The sequence below is a fragment of the Podarcis muralis genome, chromosome 7 (genome assembly GCF_964188315.1).
Source record: "Podarcis muralis chromosome 7, rPodMur119.hap1.1, whole genome shotgun sequence".
In the NCBI taxonomy this organism is placed as follows: Eukaryota; Metazoa; Chordata; class Lepidosauria; order Squamata; family Lacertidae; genus Podarcis; species Podarcis muralis.
Window position 1 is genome coordinate 35,916,550 of NC_135661.1, and position 26,274 is coordinate 35,942,823.

Below are 26,274 nucleotides of genomic sequence, written 5' to 3' on the forward strand. Positions count from 1 at the left end.
TGTAGCCCCTGCCCTGTCATTTGATAGGGTGACCACTTGTCCTCCTTCTTGGCATGGAATGCTTATTATTGGAGTCTCCAGGTCCACTACAAAGACCATAAGAAGGGAAGAGCAGGGACCTTGAAGTTCCCAACAGCTGTTAATCAAGCAAGCAAGCAAGCACACACACACACACACACACACACACACACACACACACGTCACCTTTGTCATAGTCAGGACGCCTATGTCCTGGCCAGGCCTGCACCCAATCTTGTTTGTCCTCAGTAACCAAAATTATATTATCAACATATACATATACATATACAAGTTGTTTTCCTTCATTTGCAAGGAATTGTACAAAACAAAGTGGCACTAATAAAGAAAAGTTCCAGGGTGGCAACAGAAAGCAAACTAAAAATGCTTTTGCAGTTCATCAAAACTACCCAGCAATATCAAGTTATAGGAAAACTGGTGCTATTAACAGTAATCCTTCTAGTTGGTTAATTGGTTCAGCAACTTCCATGCACATGACGTGTGATGCTAATTATTTCCCACAAGAGTTAAATGATAACTAATCAGAGGCAGCTACAGTTGCAAATGGCAGCAAAATATCTGTGAAAGGATGAGGCGCAGATTTGCTCAAGTGTGTTGCAGTTAGAAATACCGTTTGTAATGAAGTGAGATCAGTAGTTGACTTGCTCGAATTAACAAATAAGAAAGTTTTGAGAATTTAAATTCTAGATTAAAACTGATTACTTAATTGAGAAGGGGATTGTAACAAAAACACTGGGGCCTAATTTGAATAGTAGAGTGTCTGGTATCTGTTGGGCAATCTCATCCTTTATTCCCACACTGTGGCTGCAGACCAGATCACCTATCAATGCCTTGTCAATCCCAGCAGGTATATAAGAGGCCTTTGCCCTGGCCAGGCCTTCACTCGTAGTTTTTTTAAGAATAACATTACAACTTCATTTTCCTAAAAAATAATGCTTATTGCACAAAAGGTTTACATAGTTCTGGAGAAACCACTTGCAAACAGCAAGATTGAGCCAAGAAGAGAGAAACAAGCATGATATAATGGTCACACCAGGACTGGTGAGACCCAGCTCCAAATCCCCAGTTAGCCATGAAAATCATTAAGTGACCTTGAGCCAACCACTGTCTCTCTGCCTGACCAACCTCAAAGGGTTGTTTTGCGGACAAAATAGCAGATGTGTTGGGGAAGAGTAATGGAGAATGTTACCATGATCTTCTGAGAGAAGAAGGAGGAGATACCGGTATCTATGCAATAAATAAAATACACACAAGCATGTGCAGAGAGCCCTCTCTTCAAAAGAAGCAAAATCAGAACCCATTTATACATTCCTGACATTAGGGAGATAGGATTCCTGGGCAGAGAGCGTGGCTTTCCCTTCTGCTGCTTCTTGCTGCAGAAATTAAATACTGAACAGAATACTAGTACATTCCTTCTGAGTTGAGAACCCTCAGTGCTGTAATAAAAGCTGCAGTTGTTTGTGCACAGACTTGGCTCTGTGCTTTACTCTGCAGAGGAAAAACCTTGTTTGTTCTAAGAAATCCATACTTTTGACTCGGTGCCCTCAAAACTTATTTACAATTAGCAAGCTACATGTTGGCAGCCGAGGTTAATGCCGCTTTACGAAGCCTTATAGAATATCCATGAAACGGTGTCACGTCAGTCTCCCCTCTCCCGGTTGCAAGCTTTTGCTCGCAAATATATACCGCAGAATAATATGATCAGGTACAAACTTGGCACATTGAGTAATCTGTAATATGCTAACATTTCTGTATCATGTTAGTCTTGCATTAGGCTAATATGACGCTAATGCAAAATGACAAGGAGGGGGAAAATGACTAATACAATAAAACTCCCCTATAATACTTTAGGGCTGCCAGAGGTGTCCGTTTCAATTCACCTGAAGCCCTGTTTGGATTCTGTGCTCCTTTGGAACATGAAGGCTGCAGTCCTAAGCACTTTTATTGAGTCAAAGTGGTGAGGGACTATGCATAGCTCAGTGGTAGAGCAGCTGCTTTGCATACAGAAGGTTCCAGGTTCAACCCCCAACATCTCTTAATGGGCCTCCTTTCCCAAGAGGCTCCATCAGTTGCCGGAAACTGCAGGAGGGAAGCAGTGCTTTTGTGCTTGAGGCCTGCTTGTGGGTTTCCCACAGGCATCTGGTTGGCCACTGTGAGACTAGGATGATGGACCAGGTGGGCCATTGGCTGGCTCCAGCAAACTCATCTGTCAGGAGCAGGTCAGCAATAAATCACCCGGTGCCAGTGAAGTTAACACTTTATTCAAGGAAACAAAGTTGACTCAGGCCTGGTGAACATGACAACTTGTCCCAGTAGATCATGCCCCTGTGAAGCAGTTGTGGGGACTGAAGTTCCCTAAGTCTCCTCCTCCCCCAGGTCCTTCCCAAGCAATCTCAAACTCCAACACCTCACCTTGCTTTGCTCCTCCCAGTGGTCTCCTCTCTGGGAGACCAGTGGGGATGGGAGCTGGTTGCAGCAGCAGGAGATGCCCTGGTTTCTTCAGCCGCCTGACTCATCTTTGCCTCTTGGCCCCCCTCCTCTCCAGGCTCCATTTCTGCTTCTGGTCTGCTCTCTGTCACAGACTCTTCCTGTTCACTAAACCCTGTCACCTCTTCAGCTTCCAACACCTCCTTCCAGTCTTCTCCCTCTTCTCTCTCTGACCACTTATCATGGTCCCACCACTAACTCTCTGCCTCTGAGCCTTCTTCCCTTGGGGATTCTGAAGCTGGTGTCCCCGCCCCCCTTCACTCCTTTGCATCCATGCAGCCCATGACATCGTCATATGTGCCCCAATGGATGGAAGCTGAAGAGATGAGTGTGTATCTGTAAACCTCTGACTTCTGCATGACTCAAATATAGCCTATCATGAAAAGGCAAGGGGCGCACCTATTGCTCTCCCCAGGTTTGACTCTGATGCCGCTTGACAGTGGTATTTGCCCTTGGAATGCTGTCCACATGGGAATGCAGACCTCCAAGTGAAAACTGGTTCCATACCCCTTTTACACAGTACCAATGCTACCGGGGATCTTAACCTGCTCTTTAGGGAGTTAGTCAGTTATTCCTTTTTAAGTAACATGATAAATACTTTGTACCTGGTTGCAACTGAGAGAATTAAGGAGCGTTGCGAAGAATTGCTTTAACTGGGTTTTAATCAATCTCCCCCTCCCAACATGTATTTTCTTTATTTTAAAAAATGTACTTAACATTCCATGGGGAAAGGGAGTGAAAGAGAAACAGGGATTTTGAAATTTCACCTTCTTCCACTAAGCGCTTCTTAATGTAACTTGAATTATGTTGCATATGTAAATGGCAGAAGAGCTCATAAGCTTGGAGGGCTTATTTGGAAGCCTGCCATGCTTAATGCACTGGACAGTTCAAAGCACGCCTACCTCAGAATCTAGGATTAATATTGGTAAACTCAAGTTGATGTCTCATTAACCGTTTGAGTGCAACAGAGAGGAAACTGTAATGTTCCAAAGGGACACTGTCCCATTTTTATTTGCCCAATATGGTTCTTTCAGAAAATTTGCAAAGTGTATCTTCCCTGAGTTTCCACTGAGTTCCAGAGCTAACTCACACATGTTTTGTTCACTAACAGAAGACCTGCATACATGGATGGACTGTCAGACTTACAGAGTTGCGGTAAAACTAGATGCAGAACAGATCCTTTTTTATGCAGTGCATAGTTAAACTATGGAACTCTCACAGGAGACAGCGATGGCCACCAACTTGGATGGCTTTAAAAGAGGATTGGACAAATTCTAGCTATCAGTGGCTGCTAGTCATGATGACTATGCTCTGCCTCCATGCTCAGAAGTGGTATCCTTCTGCATACCAGGTGCAGAAAACCACAGGAGGGGAGAGTGCTCTTGTGCTTAGGTCCTACTTATGGGCTTCCCATAGGCATCTGGTTAGGAACTTTGAGAACAGGGTGCTGGACTTGATGGGCCATTGGCCTGATCCAACAGACTCTTCTCATGTTCCTATGTTCTTATGTTTGATTAGCCTTGACTCTCTCTCTAGCCTCCTGGCCGAACCTCCTGGCACACCAGCCGAACTTCTCTCACAGTGCACAGTTTGGGGACCACCATACTAACGAGACAGAAGCAGTTAGCTCTCCAGTCCCCAGAGCTGTCTTGCATGTGTCCCAAGGGGACTGCGGCAGTAAACATACCACAGAGTGAGCTCCAATTGGCAAGAGAAAAGTCTGTTTCAGAGTTACGGTTCTGGATGTCGACAAGTTATTTTAGGTATGGATGAAATATAAGCAGAGTGAAGCACAACTTGCACATGAAGATGACATTTTAATTCTCTCTCTCATTTCTCTTGGGGAAGGAAAAAAAATCACCTCTCAGTCTAGAAGTTAAAACCCAGGAGACTTGGGACTTTTATCCCTTTTCTTTTTCAACCTTGATTTTTCCTTGGCTGGCTCAGGGAACCCTTTCATCTAAGGATGTAACTGACATGCAGCGCTGCTCATTAACACAATCCCCAGCCTCTTTTGACCCACCCCCACCTTCAGTTTAATGAAATATAGAGTGAGTTATTGGTGGGGAGAGAAGACAGAAATAGGGTTCACGGTGTTACCCTTTAGACATCTTCTGCACCTAGTTTAAATTTTGAAGGTGATAGAGATCTCTCCTTGGTCTTTGAATGCAGGGGTAGTCAACATGGTGCCCTCCTTATATTGTTGGACAGCAGCTTCCAGGAGCCCCAGTCAGGATGGCCAGTTGTTAGGGATGATGGGCATTGTAGTCCAACAATATTGGGTGGGCTCCATGTTTGCTCTCTAGTGCATTCACATCCACATTAATTTTGGGGAGTTACTAAGTTGGGGTGGGAGGACCAAAGGTGGTTGATCTGCCTAATCTAGAGTCCTGATAGGCTATGACCAGCGGGGCATCAGTGATATGGAGGAGCAATCTCCTCTGTCGTTTCCCATTTATAAACTGAATTAAAGAACAGCATTTCCCTTCCATTGATAGGGAAAAGCACAGGAATGCAACCCACTGTACATCCATCTGTTACTCTGCACACTTTTTCACCTGCTCCTGGCAACCGCTGGCATGTGGCCCCTGGAAGGCTGCCCATGCACTAATGGAGCCCCCAGGGTGAAGAATGTTCCCTGCTCCTGAACTATCTGCTCAACCAGAGTACTGAAGGCCTGTGGGGTCAGGCTACTCCAAGAGATCTGTATTTCACTGAGAAACAGAAGAGGCATAGAGGAGGGACATGACCAACCACTGACCCTTCTAGTTCAGCACTGCTTGGCAGCAGCTGTCTTGAGTTCCACACAAGGAAGACCGTCGCAGTGAGTTTCCCCAGCACAACTGTTGCATTGGATTCCTCTGTTTCAAAGCATGAAAATTCACCCTTCTGCTACAGCAACAACCCTTGAGGTAGCTGACAGAGCATTTTGGATACAGCCCATAAAAATCCATGGACCACCTCCATCTGCATGCTCATTGGTTTCTTCAAAGGCTTCTGCAAAGGTCATGAGGCAAGTCTGTCTTTTGCTGATGTCAGAACTTTGTGGTAAAGAATGCCATGCTTCTTCTTTTAGTTCTTTTACTGTGTTATGAGTATGAGTTATGACCGAGCAAGGAACATCCTATGTTTGTATTTGGGCAGGGGGGTGGGAATAAAAGGCAACTATAAATTAAAAAACATTTGCTTTGTTGATATACGTACACCTTTGCTGCAATCCCAGAGTAAAATACAGCTGGGTATGCTGGAGGGGAAGGAGGAATAACCCTCATACCGAGCAGTGATCAGTGGCAAAAATAGTACAATAAATCACATTTTAGAAGACTGCCAATATGTTTACAAAATGGATTCCTCTGGAGAAATGGCGGAAAAATGTAAAATAAAAGAACACTGCACCAATGGCAGCAATGGAATAAAAGGGCCTCACCAGGTAAAACCTCGTAAGTGAACCCTGAGCAAAGTATAAAATGAAATTATTCTGCACAGTGGAAATGTTCTATGTGCTTTTGGGTTCATATTTTTTTGATCTATGCCATCACAGCTGTGAGCCTGTATTTTTGAACAGCAGGAAAAAATGGACATTTGGCAGTATAAAGGAGCCATTCCGCATGCAATGCCCCTCGCTTAACTTTCAAATGTGCATTTTATTATTGTGGTTGATGCTCGACCCTCTTTTCCAAGTGATTTGGGGTTCTTGGGGTGCAGCACCTAGCCAGGTTTGCTTTCTTTTGGAAGGAAGTCACTGGGTGTGTGGGGTGCTGATTTGTATTTTGCAAAATCTGTGCTTATTTGCAAACATGCAGGTTGAGCATAAGTGAAGGCACAGTTTCAACACTACAATAGCCTGCCACAGTCCATTGCTCTCACATCAGATCTCTAGTGAGTCACCCAACACCCTAAGATGCTTACAGAGCTCACACTCATCTCTCTGTGTCTTTCCCAGTCTTGTGTAAACTGCAGTTTGTCTTTTGTTTCCTTAAAAAAGTGCATACTCTCACACACATGCTGGTATACATGTACACCCACACTTATATATACACACGCAGCTTGACCCACATGTTTGAAAGAAGGGAAGAGAATCTGGATGAGTCATCTCTTTAGCCTCTTTAGCTCCCCTGGAGACGCATTGCCAGAACACTTCAGGCCCATCAAACACTCTTTTGTCAAGTCTAAGAGGTTGTACATAGGAGCAAAAGAAGAGCCTTCTAGATCAGGCCAATGGCCCATCTAGTTCAGCTTCCTGTTCTCATAGAAGCCTGTGGGAAACCTGCAAGTAGGATCCAATTACAAGAGCACTCTCCCTTTCTGTGGTCTACAGCAACTGGTATTCTGAAGCATTGCTGTCTCTGACTGGGGTGGCAGAGCATAGCCACCATGGCTAGTAGCCATTGATCACCTTCTTCAAGAATTTGTCCAATCCACTTTTAAACCCATTGAACCAGGAAAGCTCAAGGCTCCCTGAGACATCATTTTTATTTCACGTTCATGATGATTTGTGCTCATGATGCTATCGGGGCAGTCATATGCAGTCCCACTTTCAATACTGTTTGCAGCTGCAAAAGTTTTGGGGCACTCACACTGCTTCATTTCCAATAAGTGCATATCATGTAACTTCCTGCTGGGGTTATATCTCAAATGTCCTGCATTATTTTTGCCTCGCTTTTGTTGAACTATAGTCTCTTCGGGCTGCAAAAATGGGGTAGCTTCAGGGAAGCATCACAGAACAAATTAAATAAATCCACCACTAATGAACTACCATTGCATCAAGAACATGTTGCAGAATGTACCCACAATGGGGAAGAAGAAGAAGAAGAGTTTGGATTTGATATCCCGCTTTATCACTACCCTAAGGAGTCTCAAAGTGGCTAACATTCTCCTTTCCCTTCCTCCCCCACAACAAACACTCTGTGAGGTGAGTGGGGCTGAGAGACTTCAGAGGAGTGTGACTGGCCCAAGGTCACCCAGCAGCTGCATGTGGAGGAGCAGAGACGCGAACCCGGTTCCCCAGATTACGAGACTACCACTCTTAACCACTACACCACACTGGAGGGCCCCACAAATTAGTTCTTTCCAAATACTAAGATCTTTGTTGCAGACTATCCCATGCATTTTGCCCATGACTTATTTACATTTGGAAGAACATTTGTGACAGGGTTAGAAATATATTTTTTCAGGGTCTTTTCATCTCTCCCCATCTCAGTGATTCCCAAAGTGATGGTACTTGTCTGCTCCCAGGTTCCTTTGGCACACGCTTGTCTTTGATAGTTGTAATCGTTGGCACCTGCGTGGAAATTAAATGCATAAATTGCATTTATTAATTATAGCATTCTGGGAGTCATTGTGAAAGATCAATATATATAAGTTGCATGACTGTGTCTTTCCACAGCTGTAATCATTTCCATCAGAACCCTTCAGGAATTACAGTAACCCATGATTCATTCATAATTCACCATTTCCATTATTCCTTCCCCACATTTAGCATGTGGCAAAAATTTATAGCTTCATTTACATTGTGTTCTATGAATAATAGAAGGAATACATTGAAGAGACCATGGGAAATGATTGTGTTGGTGCGCACATGCATGCTGAAAGCTGGGAGATCTGCATCACAATGAGGGTTGTTTGCCTTCTTCACTATATGTATTGACAAAGGCTGCAGCTGCAAGAAAAGGGGGTTATTTCCAACAGCCGCCATTAAATGCAGCATCTTTCTCCTTGAACTTCCAAGTGGGACAGTGATGGAGCCTCAGATAAGTAGCAGGTAACAAAAGACAGAAAGAGAGAGATGATGGTTGCAGGTTCTGATCCATAGCATTGTGAGATGGAGGCACTTGCTTGGCTTCCCGGCTCACAAACAGGGGCAAGGTGGTGATGAGGTCAGTGTGGTGCAAAAGCACCAGCAGAACCAATCTGGTGCTCCTGCTGGTGCATCTACACCACACCAACCTCCCTGCATTGACTGCCTGGATCCCTTGGCACTGTGCTGTTAATGAGTTCCCACCCTGAACACACACATAAGGTGGGGGGAGTGGGTGATGCAGTTACACAGCATTTTCTTCTTCTTTTGCCACTGTTGTCATTGTGGCAGCAGTCCTTCAGAGCTCCTGGGGCCCTTGGCTAGTGCCTCACCTAGCCAACTGTTGTCACTGGCCTGCATGGGGCTAAGTTTTGCTTTATTTTGATCTTAATGGCCTCACATCAGTAAAAGCAAAATAGCTTTTTGCTCTCAATGTGAAAGCATCTTTCAGAATCTAAACCTGAGGAATGAAAAAAAAAAGAAAAAAGGAAGCAGCCTCAGCCTTTCCACAAAAGGGCTTGACGTGAAACATACACACACTTTCTTAAGGATTTCAGAGAATATTTAAAAAGCAATTGGCAATTATATTTATAGAACACAAGTCAGCCTTCTATTTGTTCCCTAGTCAAAAGCTTTCCTTTCTCCTTTCCCACCCCACCTTCAATAAATCATGTGTTAAGAAACCTGTTGGATGCTTCCATCAGTTCTATTATTAATCTCCATCTTTATTTTTTCTTATAGATAAAGAATCTTAAAGAAGGAATTGTTCTTATGCTGTAAGTTTCAATAATAATTTGTCAAAGTTCACTTGTGAAATGGCTGTACTGTTGACTCTTTCTTCCAGTTTGATGTGTCTGGCATCAGAGACATGCCTGATGAAAATAAGCACTTATTTCCTCCAATATTTTCTCAACGCTTTTGCCTTTGTTGTTTAAATCTGTACGCCCTGAGAGAGACCACTCTTTGTATATTTTATTTCCTCTTTCAAAAACAGGGGGCCATTTGTTCTCAGGCCTAGTTTGTTTGTTTGTTCACTTATTTTATTTATGCGACAGAAATTTCTACATGGCCATTCAGTCAAGATTCCAGGGTAGCTTAAGAATGACACCACCAAATCAAAGCAGAATAAAACAGCAAAGGCCATGTTGAGTCAGACCATTGGGCCATTTCACTCAGTATTGTCTACACTGGCAATAACTTTCCAGGATTTCAGTTGAGAGTATCCCCCAGCACTAGCTGAAAATGGCAGCGACTGAACCTGGGACATTTTGCATGCAAAGCAGATGTTCTACCATTGAGTCCCAACTCTTTCCCCAAAAAACATACAATCACCATGCCTTGATAACAAAGAAAACATGGTGCTTAATTTTGTGCAGTTCTCTATAATAAGGCAAATGTTTCTTATTTTGAAATAATTTTAAAAGATCAGATTATGAAAATCATGGAAAGGTTCCAAATTAACATCAGAATATGTGCTAGGCAAGCATCCCTGGGAGATCATTCCATAGTTTGGGAACCACCAATAAGGCCATGTCACTTGCAGCAACCCACCACACCTCTTTTTTCTTTTCTTTTCTTTTTTAATGGGTGGTCTATCAGATACCATTGCCCCAAGCCATGAAGATGAAGACCAGCACTTTGAATGGAGTCTAGAAACACACCAGTCCCATGAGAGCAGCCTGTACAAGTTCTGAAGTTCAACTCCTGGCATATCCAGATACGTTGGACAGGGGAGACCACAGTGAGAACAGGATGCTGGACTAGGTGGGCCAATGGATTGATCCATCAGGCTCTCCCTATATGCTGCTCTTCTCAATTTGTCTCAGAATTAAGCCTGCATTAGTTCAGGCTATTGGGTTCCTAACCCTTCTTCTGAGACTGGCTGGAGGAATTGTCCCATTAGTTCTCCCTCTTTTTTCTTTTATCTACACTGAACGTTGAGTTTACAGTACATCTGTTCTGGTCTATTGAATATTTTATTAATAGACGGGATCCTAATATTGCTGTATTACAGTCTCATCAAGCTGATTATTGTGAAGCTGTTGCAATATTAATGGCATTTATACTACTAGGACGATAGGCTGTATGATAAATTTAGAAGAGATTTTAGTAGATTGGAATAAATGGTAGAACATGAAGCCAGCTAGCTGCTTATACAATAAAAGGTCTTCATTTCAACCAGCCTTTATTTTGAGGCAGGAGGTCTCTCTCTCTCTCTCTCAAATAAAACACACCAATGAATTCCTGAAATCTAAAAATACAATTCTCCCATTGTTGAACCTCCTGATAGTTTCTTTTGATCACACATCTTGAAGTAACACATCATCAAACTGACAGCCGGGTGCTGATTTAAGGCCCAGACAGATCATTAGAGCATTGCCAACGTAAGGATGTATTAGTGCAACACATCATCAGCATGTTAGCACACAGACAATGTATCACTCTCAACCGTGGCACTGGTAGAAAGGGATGCACTGGGGAACTGTGGCTCCTTTTATACTTAAAATTGAAGGGTCTTTAAAAGAATAAATAAATATGAATAGCATACTTTCATGGACCTGGAAGGAGAAACCTGTTTAAGCGACCAATAATTCAAGACTAGTTTTAGAGCAATGGTTTCTATAAGGCATAGAAACAGAGAAGGGATGTTTAGGATTGTATTGACCTATTTTAGAGCATCGTTTTCGACCTATCTACGCAATCCAATTAATGGAGGGCATTCCCCACCCTGTTGCTTAAAAGTGCTTCCTTTTGATCAGTTGATTTTATTACATTATTTATTTAAACAATTTCTAACTGCACTGCCCCCCCCCAAAAGCTCTACAAAAGATAAACATTAGTTAAGACTATAAAATCAGAATTCTGTCAAAATGCTTGCTGGATTAAAAATGAAGTCTTCAGAAGGCACCAGAAGTTCAACAGGGGTGTGTGGGTGTGTCTGTCTGACCTCAACTGGAAGGGAGTTCCATAAAACTGAGCCCACAATATTGAACTGATGGCTGCTGGTGGATTTGAGTCACGTATCTGAGCCATGAGAGACCATTAATAGTGACTCCTCTGAAGACCCCTGCGATCGTGCAGGAACATAAGGGATCAGATGGTCCCGGAGATACTGTATCCAGGACCCAAGTTGTGAAGGGCCTTGTAAATTAATAAAAGAACCTGGAACCCAGCCCAGTAGATATATGGGCAGCTAGTGCAAGCTTTTGGACACCCTAGGTTGGAGGCAGGCAGTAGTCTATCCCTGTCAACAGCCAGCTGCAGCATTTTGCACTAGCTGGAGATTCCAGACAAGGCCCAAGGGTAGCCCCACATTGAGAGCCTTGCAATGTTCTAGATGTAGCACTGCTGCTGTTGCCTTTTAGGGGGAAAGACTGAAGTGGGCAGCACTCCCACACCACCCATTTTAATGCAAGTGTTAGCAGTATGTGCCTCCTGCAAATGTTTCATCTACCCCCTCTCCCCATAGCCAAAGGGTCCCTCCTTATTCTGCTCCCACATATGGCTATGTTCAGCCCTTGGAATTGTCCCCTTTCAGCCAAACTCTCTGACATCTGGCCAGCCAATGAATAACAGAGAAAGGGCAGGTGCGGTGTCAAGTGTGTGCAGTAGATTTGTGTAGCCGAGCTGCCTTTTCTTAACCTTTACATCTTTCCAATCAATGTCGCTTTGTCAGGGAGCGAGAGCCCTCTGCATTTCAGGTTCCCGTAACTGATCAAACCTGCCTAAAAGATGCATTGAATGAAACAATTCATTTGGACGTTGAAAAGGGGTTTCTTGTTCTTTCTCGGAGAGGCATGCACAATAACATTTACAGTGCAGTAATGCAGACTGAGCAGCAGCCTTAGAGACCTCACTGTCATCTTAATATGGTTTGATAACTCCTTGCTGGGTTATGTTTCATCACAGTGCTTCACCTGGAAGTAAGCTTACTGCTTTTATTTTTAATATACCAACATGAAGGAAAAGAGAAGGTAGAAAATTAACCAATTTCCAATTGGGTTTACTGCTTTTAAAAAAATCTGTGAGTGCTTTGGAAGGTTCCAGATTCATAAGCTTCAGATATGAAGCACTAGGGTTACAAACATAAGATAAACCTGATGGATGAAGCCAGTGGCCCATCTAAGCCAGCCTCCCCCCCCCCGCCGTTCTCACAGTGGTTATGATAATCATTACACAGATGTAATGATAATCTGGGCTGGCTCTGCCATTAGGCAGAAGGCTGAACTGCCTCAGGCAGTGGATATTTAGTAGCAGAGAGTGAGCAAAACAATGTGCCACATGGTCTCCTCTTAATTCTGTATGTTGACCTTGGGTATGGTGGAGGACCCTGTCCCGTCACCAGGGTGGAAGTAGGAACCAGTCTAGTCAATGGAGGCAATTCGTGGAGTGGGGCAGAGTGATTATGCTAGCTTCCCAGCAGGTGGGATGTTGTTACTTACCTGGAGGAAGAGGGGTGAGGCAGTATGGAGGTTAAAAGGTAAAGGTAAAGGTACCCCCGCCCGTACGGGCCAGTCTTGACAGACTCTAGGGTTGTGCGCTCATCTCACTCTAGAGGCCGGTAGCCAGCGCTGTCCGCAGACACTTCCGGGTCACGTGGCCAGCGTGACGAAGCTGCTCCGGCGAACCGGCACCAGAGCAGCACACGGAAATGCCGTTTACCTTCCCGCTAGTAAGCGATCCCTATTTATCTACTTGCACCCGGGGGTGCTTTCGAACTGCTAGGTTGGCAGGCGCTGGGACCGAGCAATGGGAGCGCACCCCGCCGCGGGGATTCGAACCGCTGACCATGCGATCGGCAAGTCCTAGGCGCTGAGGTTTTACCTACAGCGCCACCCCTAGTATGGAGGTTGGCAAGGTGTAAATACAGTGGCAGGAGCTCTAGATTGCCTCTGCTGGTGTGCTTGCACTATGTTGATCTCCTTGTCCCCCATTTCCCAGTAAGCAACAGTGACCCACCTGTTGGGAAGCTATCTGTCCCACCTGTATAGATATTCCTGCTAGTCCAATTGTGTACATGAAATGAGGAAGATGACTTCTCCTTCGTTTCAGACCCCACCATGGTATTGAACCCAATTGTCTCTGACTACTCTGTACTTTATTTTTTAACTCTGCAATTATGAATTGCACAGTTATCACCACTGCTGTCTTGGCCCTTAAATCAACACTTTTAATTTGGATTGCCTGTATGTTCTTTTGAACCAGGAAGCTCTCATTTAGCATTCCCTGCCCCAGTCCCAATGGACAATAAGGTCCCTCTGTTCTTGCAATATCCTCATTTTTGTGATGTCTTCCCTCTTTTGTGCTCAGAATCTCACAGCAAGGAACTGCTGATTCAAGACCCCTTGAAATTAATCAAAATCTTGCATCCTAATTTTTGGCCTACTTATGAGATGCATATTTCAGAGGAAATTCTAGCTTATTCTAATATTTGGTTTTAAAAAACTAACAAACCCTGAGGATCTTTGGATAAAGATGTTTGCCTCTCAACTGGAAGATGAAGAATGCCCAAGTTCCCTAACAAGCAGTGGCGTCTAGTCCATTAGGGCAAACAGGATGCTGCACCACCAGCTTCTGTCTGCTCTAAGTCAGCCCCCACCCACTTGGCTCCTTAAAGGTAAAGGTACCCCTGCCCGTACGGGCCAGTCTTGCCAGACTCTAGGGTTGTGCGCCCATCTCACTCTATAGGCTGGGGGCCAGCGCTGTCCGGAGACACTTCCGGGTCACGTGGCCAGCGTGACATCGCTGCTCTGGCGAGCCAGAGCTGCACACGGAAACGCCGTTTACCTTCCCGCTAGTAAGCGGTCCCTATTTATCTACTTGCACCCGGGGGTGCTTTCGAACTGCTAGGTTGGCAGGCGCTGGGACCGAGCAGCGGGAGCGCACCCCGCTGCGGGGATTCGAACCGCCGACCTTTCGATCGGCAAGTCCTAGGCGCTGAGGCTTTAACCCACAGCGCCACCTGCGTCCCTTTGACTCCTTACTTACGTCCCTTGACTCCTTACTTAACACCATTCAGAGAGTGGCTCTGCCTTTCATTGGTTCTTTGGCTGTACCCACTGTTGATCTCCCTGCTTTCTGCCCCACCCCCAGTCACCACTGCTAGTAAGTCATTCATACGGTGGACAATCCACAACATTCACATGCCCATGATTCTAGGATTCTTTCACAGTAGAGTTAAGGTTGTCGAGACACGTGCTTCCTCCAGCAGGCTTTTTAGCAGCGAGCTTAAGTTAGACGTGTGGCTGGCATCGGAATTAAGCTCAGGTCAATTTACCAAACATAAAACACACTTGACCTTGAATGGATTAATTTACTCTCAGGAGCCTCCTCCTGTATAACAAATAGGGAGCTCTCTGGCTACATGGCATTTCACAGATCTCCCCACTCTATAGTGATCCAATTGCAAAGTCTAGCACATAGGGATATCATGAGTGCTTAATAACAATCCTTGGAGGGCTCTTGGATGTGGGGGGGAAAAACCCATTAGTGGATTAGTTTGAGCTCTGGGGCATTTGTTTGTCATAGGTCCTTTAAACCTAATCTCTTCCCTGATGAATGCTGTACATTATGTTGTCTGTTTCTGGAATATTTTATTTAAGCATACAGTTGGCCTTGGACTTGTTTTTTTCTGTTGTAGGTTTTGTTGTTGTTGTTGTTGTTGTTGTTGTTGTTGTTGTTGTTGTTGTTGTTGTTGTTATTATTGGGATGAGGGAGCATGCACTGCATCAGGGGTGGGGAGCTTCAGGCCTGGATACCTCTCTCTTTGACCCCTGGGACTTTCCCCAGGCCACACAACATCCCAGAGTCCACACCATCATTGAGTGCTTTTTTGGGCCTGGCCATTTCTCTGTCCACTTTTGCATATGGTCTTGGCCACTACAGTACTGATATGCAGCCACCTGAAGGTCTGACTGCATTGCCTCATACGAACCTGCCCAGGCTCTGAGATTTTTTGGGGGGAGGACCTTCTCTCAGTCTCACCATAGGCATACTTGGTGGCAAGGGGGCCAACTCCTAGGGGCTGAGCCCTTTTGGGGGCCCCAATATTTTGGGGGAGAGGGCCAGCCCCCCCCAATGTTCAAAGCATAGCTGTCAACTTTTCCCTTTTCTTGTGAGGAATCCTATTCGGAATAAGGGAAATTCGCTTAAAAAAGGGAAACGTTGACAGCTATGGTTCAAAGGGGGTGGAGAAGGCCAAGAGCAGAGTAGAGCACAGGGTAGTGTCAGTGGCCAGCTTCTTCCCCTCCTGCTGCTGCTGCTGTGGAGAGGAGGGAGTGGGGAAGCAGACCCTGGCTGGCAGCAGCAGCAGCAGCAGCAGGAAGAGGAGGAGGAGGAACTGCCAGCCATCCAAGCCGCGCCACCACATTTGGCTCTGCTGCCTGGCTCCTCCCAACGTCCTGATGTCTCACCTGCAGACCATCCAAGTGTCCCTATTTCCCAGGGATGTCCCTGAATTAGAGAAGCCATCCTGGTTTCTGATTTGGAATGTCCTGCTTTTCCTTAAAGGTAAAGGTAAAGGGACCCCTGACCATTAGGTCCAGTCGTGACCGACTCTGGGGTTGCGGCACTCATCTTGCTTTATTGGCCGAGGGAGCTGGCGTTCAGCTTCCAGGTCATGTGGCCAACATGACTAAGCCGCTTCTGGCGAACCAGAGCAGTGCACGGAAATGCCGTTTACCTTCCCACCGGAGTGGTACCTATTTATCTACTTGCACTTTGACGTGCTTTTGAACTGCTAGGTTGGCAGGAGCAGGGACTGAGCAACAGGAGCTCACCCCATCACAGGGATTCGAACCGCCGACCTTCTGATCGGCAAGTCCTAGGCTCTGTGGTTTAAGCCACAGCACCACCCACATCCCTGCTTTTCCTTAGGATGCCCCTATTTTTATTGGGGAAATGTTGGAGGGTCTGGAATAGGACATCCCTATTTTCATTGGAGAAATATTGGAGGGTATGGAGTTATCCAATCCCCGAGCCATCTGAAGGCAATTCTGTATAGGGAAGTGGGTTTTTTTATGTTTAATGTTTCATTATGTTATTATATATGTTGGAAGCTGCCCAGAGTGGCTGGGGAAACCCAGTAAGATGTGTGGGGTATAAATAGTAAAATTTTCATTATGGAATGGGACATCCCTATTTTTGTCGGAGAAATGTTGGAGGGGATGCACATGCAATGTCGCCCCTCCTTCTCCCTCAGATGTTGGCACCTCTGCTTGGTGGGGGTGCAGGAGAGGGTCTTCTCAGTGGCTGCTCCCAGACTTTGGAACTTCTCTCCTATGGGAGTTAGACTGGCTCAATCTGTGTTGTTCCTCTGCCGGCTGGTGAAGACCTTTTTATTCCAATAGACCTTTGGGAACTGACTGTTTTTAAGGAAAAGGCTAGTGCTGTGGAGTTTTATTGTTATTACCTGCATTTTAAATATATCTTTTTATATTATTTTAATTCCATCCATGTTTAATTACTTTTTAATGACTCTCTTTTCAATGTTTTTAGCTTTTTTACTTGGATTTTTATATTTTTATCTGTATCTTACCTTGAGTCGTGGTCTGGGAAAAAAGCAGGGTATAAAAAAATATAACAACAAGAAGAGCAACAATAATAGTGGAGAAATCAGAAATCAGTTAACTACTATGTTAGATGTATTCTTGATTGCCTTCATAAGCCTGGCAGAATTGAAAAGTTTTCAGTAGGCATTTAAAAGTTGAAACAGAAGGCACTTATTTGTGAAAATAACATACAAAAATGGATTCTATATCGAAAAATTGCTCACAGAAATATGTAATTAGTCGGAACTGCATATAAAAACATGTTTTTAGGAGAAATTCAAATTAAAATGCTGAGAAATCATCAGGGTTTTTTTTAAAAAAATGCAAATTTCTATAGAAACCTGGGGAATTGAAATTAAGATTGGGGAAAAAGAGAAACAGAAATAACCAAAATTTACAGAGCTGTCCATCCCTACCCTGGATGGACCTTGGCACAACTCAGGAAGGCAAGTCCACAATTTTTCACCCTCTCTCCTACGGAGAAGCTAGGGTCCAGGGGAGATCAAGCCATTTCAATAGATGTAATGGCCTTGTGCAGGGCTTCTGTGCTACATATAAGGGCTCTTATATTTCAGAGGGGTTCATGGGCTTTCTGGAACCTTTCTAACCTTCACCAAGATCCTACAGATACTTAAGAATGACATAACAGCTGGAGGAAATTTGATAGGTCCATGGGTTTGAAAATTCAATTTATCTGTGAAGATTTTGACCAAAATGTAACCCAATAGTCATGCAGAAGATGGCCCGAAACTTGCAAAAGTTACCCCCCACCCCAAAATATTGCCATTTCAACAATCAAATTACAGTGTGATAAGCCTGTTTTGAACCTTTTGTAGCACTGTGCTGAGTTTAATGCCTTTTCATGAATCCTCTCAAGCGTTCCTGATTTTTCAAGTACTCCCCTGATTGTTCATTCAGAGTTATTTCCATCCACTTTTCATCTGTGGTTTGTCTCATTAAAACTGGGCACTTCAGAAATGATATAAAAGTTTAAAACACATTCAAGAAGCCCTCAAATATACCACTTTCTGAGCCTTTATTCCACTATTTCAAAAGATACCTCTAATTGTGGTCTTTTGTCCCTTCCAAAAAAAAAAAAAAAAAAAGGGAAAAAAAGAGGCACAGTTTTACCTTCTAAAAAACCCTGAGCAATGGCCTCATGTTGCTATTATGAGGGTCTTCTATCATGCTGATATTATGTATGATCTCACGCTGGAATAGCATATGGGTAATGATCAATCGCAGAACCATTTTTTTTGGTGTCATTAAAATCCCTTTGTAAGTCAACCTCTTTCCTCCCCTCCCCCTTCCACATGACGTTACAATTAAAGTTGTAAGTTGGCGTTAAAGGTAATTGATATCCATTTATCTGCAGGACTGTTGCTGAAATGCATAAAAAACAAAACAAAAAAAGGGTTCGTCAGCCCTCCCGCCTAAATGCCTACAAAGAGCCAGCTGGTATTTAAAATCTACACTGAACCATTTACACACAATTCCCAATCAAAACCCATTCTGGTTTCTGTGAAGCTGCATTAATAAGCAATCAATATCATCAGGTAATGTGGCGGTTGTGGCAGTTATGGCTGTTTTTAGCACACGCAGAAACACCTTGAGCATATGCATGCTACCTTAGCTACTACAGTGCAGTCATATGGTTCCAGTGTAGGAACTTCACTTCCATTTAGAACGTCAGGCTTCCTCCTATAAACACGCGTGTGTTGGGGAAATCTCATGCATAAATGCCAAAAATTCTACGGTTAGGCACAGTGAGGTGATTATATCTTTTTTTATTTTATTTTATAATAATATTTTATTAAGTTTTTCAAAAAATTGACAATCGACAAAAATCAACAAAAATCACAGAAACAACAAACATCAGAAATACAAACAGAAAAACAGAAAAAAGGAAAACATAAAAAAGAAAAATTTAGCATAAAAGAAGAAACTCTCTTTCAAATTAATAACCTTCCTTACTTCCACCCGCCTTCCTTTCTTGTATTCCACTTTAAAAATTAGTTCAGCAAAATCATTCATTGTTCATTTTCATCCTTTATCCCTCCCTTTATAGTCTTATTTATTTTACTCACTAGAACCCCTTCATTTCATTTTCAATGCCCTCAGCATTCATAAATTTTACAGTGTTTTTGTAGATAGACTTTAAACTTCTTCCAGTCCTCTTCCACCTGCTCTTCTCCTTGGTCTCGAATTCTGCCGGTCATTTCTGCCAGTTCCATATAGTCTATTACTTGCATCTGCCATTCTTCCAAGGTGGGTAGATCTTGCGTCTTCCAGTGCTTTGCAATAAGTATTCTTGCTGCTGCTGTAGCATACATAAAGAAAGTTCTATCAGTGAGGTGATTATCTCAGGCACCAGGTTCTAGGATGGTGAGATGTTGGAGGCTAGAGTCACCTTTCCCCTTATGGGTCTGAACCCTGAGCTCACTATTTGCATGCCACCTCTGTGGGAGCTCCAGAGGGTGGCAATGGGAGAGTGGGTCACAGAATCATAGAACTGTAGAGTTGGATGGCACCCTGAGGGTCGTCTAGTCCAACCCCCTGCAATGTAGGAATAGGGTCTTTTGTGCAGAAGCTTCCCGCTGAGGGAATGCTCTCCCAGGAAGACCCACTTTATGCCGACTTATTTAGCTGCTGAGAGGTCGAGCAGAAACAGTTGGTTTGCATTCCCCCTGTCTTTTTCCTGTAAGAAGTAATAAGTGATTATAAATTTACTTATACCCCGCCTTTTCCCCTAACGGAACTCAAGGCAGCTTACATATAAAAATGTAAGAACTATTCAAAACCTAGGGGGGACCCAATAATTAAAAAGCAATTGATTATCAATGGAAGTAATGCTACATACAATTATTAAAACCATACAAATAATTACATTAAAAACAGTATGGCGCTTACCCTTTCATTAAAAGCAGTCAGTTGCCAATCAGGGTGACCGAGGCTGTTTTGGTGCCCAAACTGGGTTTGAAACCAGACTGGAATGGATCTCGATAACCTGCTTCTTCCAGGCACACTGCAGCTGGTTGCCCACCACCCACTTTTTCCAGGAAAGGAATACTAGAAACGGGATAGTAGTTTCCCAAAGCTTCTGGATCCAGGGAAGAGCTCTTTAGGAGGGCCACACATACTGCCTGTTTTAAGGTGGTGGCCATAGCTGCCTCCATCAGGGAGGCATGTGGATCATTCCCTGGACCCGAGGACTACTATATTTTGTCAGCCATAATGGGCAGGGATGAAGAGGTCATATCGTTAGCCTCAGTGTCAAAAGCATCCTGTCCATACCTTCAGGTTGCAACAATTGAAACAGATCCCACTAGGCATAATCCCCTGATGCTCCAGAGATCTCCAGTGGCACTGAACTAACGGTGACATCAAGTTCAGCATTCACCGGAGTTATTTTGCCACCAAAGTGATTTGTAAGTCTCTCCCACCTCTCTGTATTTGTGCAACCCCCCTCTCCCACAGTCTTATGATGAAGGTCAACGTGTACTCTTCTTATAGTTCCATATATACTATGGAATTTGCTCCCCCAAAAGTAGTCATAGCCACCAACTTGGGTGGCTTTAGGCTATCAATGGCTACTAGCCACAATGGCTATATTTTACCTCCACATCAGTGTTCCTCTGATGTTGCTGAGCATCACAAATGGATGCTGTCCAGCTCAGGTCCTACCTTTGGCCTCCCCACTAACTGTCTGGGTGGTCAGTGTGAAAAGAACAGGATGCTGGACTAGATGGACCTTTAGCCTGGTCCATGAGGCTGTTTTTATGTCCTTATGTGGTTGGGTGCTCATTGTATAAAGCTTGATTCTGACTTCTTATCTAAATGTATTACTGTCTAATTTGTAGTTATTGGTTCTTTGACATTCATCCACTTAAATATAGATGCTTCCTCTCTTGTTTTACTCCTTCTAATAGATTTGTGGAATGATAGCCTATTTGCTTTTCCCCTTCCTTCCTTCCTTCCTTCCTTCCTTCCTTCCTTTTCCTCAGCTAAAGAGGCCAAGAGATCTTTTGATCTTAGCTTGTACGGTTCATCCCCTATACACACAGTCAGTTGCTGTTGCTAGCTTTTGTACTGTAAAGAGTTAAGTCCAAAGAGGTTCTCTCACGTTTCCTCCTATTGTTCACCTTTGGGTTTTGGCAACACTGTACAAAGGATAAATTGAAGTGGTGATGAATAGGAGGCAGGAGACAATCAGGAGTTGACAGGAGACAGTCCACTGAGCAGGCAGCCATTGTGCCTTTTGAAAAGTACCAGCTCTCTAAATTAGAGATGAAATTGAAGACCTGGTGATAAATATAAGACAAAAGCCAATGACAGCACAATGAAAATCTCACTGCTGCTCTTGTAAAAAAGGAAAGGAAAAGGAGGACTCTGATCACACATCCTTGGTGGAATAGGCAGAATATATATGGGAATCTTGACTATATCTATGTTGCTGGAAACATTGTGTGTGTGTGTGTGTGTGTGTGTGTGTGTGTGTGAAGTACATCAAAAACACACAAAAAGTGTCTCTGTGATGTGATATCCTTTCTAGAATACGTAGTATGCTATATCTAGTACTATGGACATTATGTCAATACTGTTAGATGGTGTTGCATCAGAGTTCCCTGGGAAGAGGGACTGACTGTTAAACCAATATGAAAACTGGAGCTGTGTTAGAGGAATAGTGGTCTCCTAAGAACACTCAGCATGTTTAACAAACTACAGTTCCCAGGATTCCTTGAGGGAAGCCATGGCTGTTTAAAGTGTATGGTGTGATTATGGTCTTAATTCAGAAAATAGGCAACTAAGGGGGACTCAGTGGAGGTTTATAAAATGAACCATGGTGTAGGGAAGGAAGTTGAAAAGGGCTTCCCTCCTCCCTTCCTCAGAACACTAAAACCTGGGATCATCTGATGGATCTGGTTGACTGAGATTCAGGATGATTAAAGGAGAGTCTTCTTTCATATAGTGCCTATTTAAGAACATAAGAAGAGCCCACAGTGGTTCATCTAGCAATCTGGACACCCAGATACCTTGGGGAAGTTTGTAAGCAGGACTTGAGTACATCCTTACCCTCCCCTCCTGTGTCTTCCAGCTGGTATTCAGAAGCATTACTGCTTCTGAAAGTGGAGGCGGAATATCAGCATCAGGTTTAGTAGCCATTGATAGCCTTATCCTTTTAAAGTGTCCTAAGAACTCTCAGCACCCTTAACCAACTACAGTTCCCAGGATGCTTTGACCCTGACCATTAGGTCCAGTTGTGGCCAACTCTGGGGTTGTGGTGTTCATCTCGCTTTACTGGCCGAGGGAGCTGGCGTACAGCTTCCGGGTCATGTGGCCAGCATGACTAAGCCACTTCTGGCGAGCCAGAGCAGCGCACGGAAACGCCGTTTACCTTCCTGCCGGAGCGGTACCTAATTATCTACTTGCACTTTGACGTGCTTTCAAACTGCTAGGTTGGCAGGAGCAGGGACCGAGCAAAGGGAGCTCACCCCGTTGTGGGGATTCGAACCGCTGACCTTCTGATCGGCAAGTCCTAGGCTCTGTGGTTTAACCCACAGCGCCACCGGCGTCCCACCCAATGGTATAACAGTGCTTTAAATGCATGGCAAAGATGTGGGACATATTGAGCACAATGCTGCTGCTTTGTTTTCAGTTTCTGTTTATACCAGGGACAGCCAACGTGGCGCTCTTCAGATGTTGTTGGGTTTCAGCTCCCATCAGCCCCAGCCAGCATGGCCAATGGTCAGGGGAGTCTGGAGCTGAAGTCCAACATCTGGAGGGCATCGTGTTAACTATACCTGAATAAACAAAAAGTCAAAGTAAAGTGAAATGAAAAGGCTAGTAGAGGTAGGAGGGGAAACAGGGAGGGGTTTGTGTTAGGAGGTGAAGGTTTTCTACAGGGCTAGTGGTTCTCCCTCCTGTGACATAGACTTTGGTATAAACTGACTACATAGCTAGGTAAAGGCCTAATTTTCTTAATCTATGATGGAGTGGGCAGAACACAGGCTGGTTTGGTCTAGTTCTTTGGATCCACCAACCAGCATTTCATGCAAAACTGTGGTCCATGGAAGCTGATGTACACTTTGGACTCAGCTAGACTGCTAAAGAAAAAGCGATTTATATGTATTGTATATGTGATAAAACATTGTACTACCAGATGGCGCTGTGGAGTTCCATTTTTCTCTACCTGTTTTCCGTGTTTAAATTTTCAGTGCGTTTAACTGAAACGCTTCTTTGATGTGTCTATATCCAGCCTTAGTTTTATGGAAGCGAGTGTCAGCATATGCACAGCCCAGGAATTTATTTTCAAATTAATCTTGCAGGCTTTTCACACATAAAGCTATTTCTCCTCCCCCCACCCTGGCTTTCATAGTTTCATCAGTGTATTAAAATAAAAAAGTAGGAGAAAAGCTTATTTTGCTATTGTAAAACTGTTGGGGCAAGAAATCCTTGCAAATCTACTTTAAATCAGACTGAGACAGGGATGGGGGGGGGAATCTGTTTCAGTTCTTAGTTAAATGTTCACCTACCTAATTTTTATTTTCTGAAACAATTCATGAACTGAAACTCAGCCATTGTTTGCAATTTGCATTTTTCCAAACTTTGCTGTCCAGCCAACTGACAGGTACAAAAATGCATTAACTGGGATAAACCATGCATAAAAATGCACATATTAGTAAAATCATACAAGAATGCCTTATTTTAGGGGTAATTGCTTTGCCAATAAATGAATATTAGGCAAAAACTATATGCAAAAATGTTTGAAAAATGAGAAATTTGCACTAAAATGCTGGTGAATTTTCATGCTGTTTTTAAAAAATAATAATCCACAAACTGTTTCAGAAAAGTGGATAACTTTACTGGCTGGCATTGCTACTGTCTGTGTGTGTTACTAAGATACACCAATCTTTGAGTCAGCAGAAACCACTTTCAACCTGTCAGCCCTTTAGATTTATTAAAAAAGCCTGAAGAGCTAATGCTCCATTTTCCCAGTGTTTCCTTTTGTTGCTTGTGTGCTTATTATTGTTGCCTATTTAAACAGAACACTTAAGAATGCAGATTTCCTTTTCAGCCTGGCACTTGAGATTCCAACGCTGAGCCAGCATGCCAGCGCAACCTGCCACCAAGGCTAGCTATTAAATGGATGCACATGAAGTAAGGTGCTTGGTTTCGTCGCAGCTTTGTGAAATGTGATCGAACCATATGGGCTTGAATACCCTTGTTCAGATTCAGGCTCAGAATACTGTCGCTGGCAGAAACCAACACTTCCCGCCCCAGGGCTACCCAAGAAAGAAAGAAAGAGCCAAATGGGAGAAATTATGGTGTGTAAATTTATTTATTTATTGAATTGATAGACCACCCTTCATTCGAAGATCACAGCGTGGTTTACAAGATAGAAACACAAAATCAAAACACAAAATACATGGCATAATGACAAAAGGAAAAACAAAACTAACAACAACAACCATTAACCCCCCCTCCTCCCACAAACATATTTAAAAGGTTATTTAATCAGCCAAAGACCTCATTGAAGAGGAATGTCTTCACCTGGTGCCTAAAGATATGTACTGAAGGTGCCAGGTGAGTCTCCTTGGGGAGAGCATTCCACAAATGGGGAACTGCAGCCGAAATGCACACAGTTTGCCTGCCTGGCAAATCCACAGGTGCTCTACAAAAGGTGAAGGCAGGCATGCCTGTCCCTCAACACTGGCGACACAAAGTAGGATTGCCAACTCTGCAACCAAAATGGTCTACTAGATTTCCCCTGCCCCTCATATATTATTTTTTTTGAAGTTTCACACAAGTAGGTTCATCCCATGCCAATAAGACATTGTAGCTCCAGCACCCTAGACTGCATCTCTTCACGTCAACCCAAAGACAAGGAATCACCTTACAGCCACAAGCCACTGTTGCCTTCTGCAAAAGAGATGTTCAGCAATTGTACCATATGTGTACACTCATGGTGGAGCTACACAGTAATTCACATGTAATGATCAACCAGCGGACACCCTGATTAATGCTAAGCCACCTTCTGATGAGTTTATATTGCTCATCTAGTGTGACTTTATTGATCACTGTTGATTTATTATGATCAACGGAGCCAAAATAAGACCAAAGATTAAAAAACAACAAATGTTCATTGAACCACAATGACTTTATTTATTACAAATTGTTGCTGTGCCTTGTAGAAAGTAAGTTTCTTTTGCAGAAAGTTCAGAGAGGCACTTTTTGCCCAAGTACTAATTCAATATTTCTGCGCTTCAACTCCTCTGCCCATAATTATACATTGTGGATACCAATCAGCTAAGTTTGTACTTCAGAATTAAATAATGAAAGGTGACAGTGTTAACTAGAGGGAATGATAAGAAGCATTTCCAGGGGCACTCAGTGCAGGTACCCCTGTCTCATTCATGAAAAATGACTTGCTTCTCCAAACAAAAGCTTTGGATAAAAGGTCGCTGTGTTCTCTGTACAAAGGCAAAACAAATGGACAGAATAATTTTGATTTCCCTCTTTCTGAGAGCCTCAAAGAAGCAAAGACAGTAACGAAATTCATGTAGATTAATATGACAACTAGAAGTAGGACAGCCAGCAGAAAACCAAGTACAAGGAAGGATCATAAGCTTGGAAATTCACTGCTGGAGGCAGGGAAAGGAAGAAAGGGATGACATCATCTCCCTGCGTCGCATGCCCCGCTGTGTAAAACTAGCTCCTGCTACAGGGAAGAGCTTGATGACCTCATCTCTTTGCATCTTGTTCAAATGCAAGTTTAAGTTCATTTTGCGGATAATCGAGGCATTGGTATATGCTCGGGATATTGAAGGAAATGTGTACGAGAGTGTGAAATTTAAGTAGTTACATATTTGATCATTCATCATTATTTGCATTCTTATTTCTCCTGAAGCCTCTAATATAAACCTCTAGTCTTCATGCCCCACTATGGGCCAAATACTTCAATTGCTTACAAGCAATCACATCTGTGTACCCCCTTAATTAGAGGTGCAAGGGGGCAGATTTCACCAGGACTACAGTGTGTGGAGAAGGGAAGTTTTTCTAGAGTTCAGTGGTATCCAGATCTGGATCCTGAGGTCTCTTTGGACAATAGTCAGGAGGAGTAGATCACTCTGGCAGATCTCAACACTGCCTGTGACCCTGAAGAACTATTGGGCATCCTTTGCCAAGGGCTGGAGGGAGAAAATTTCTTTTGGGGGTCCAACATTCCGCATCAGTCTGACTTTATTCAGTAATGCATTACTGGACAGAGTCCATGGAGTCTGTGACTGTGTTCCATGAGCACACATCCTATTTAGGAAAAACACATCATCTTGGTTGTTTCATCCTTCATCCAACCAACTTATGCCACCATCTGCCACCCCAGCACCTCACCATCTCTTCATCCAA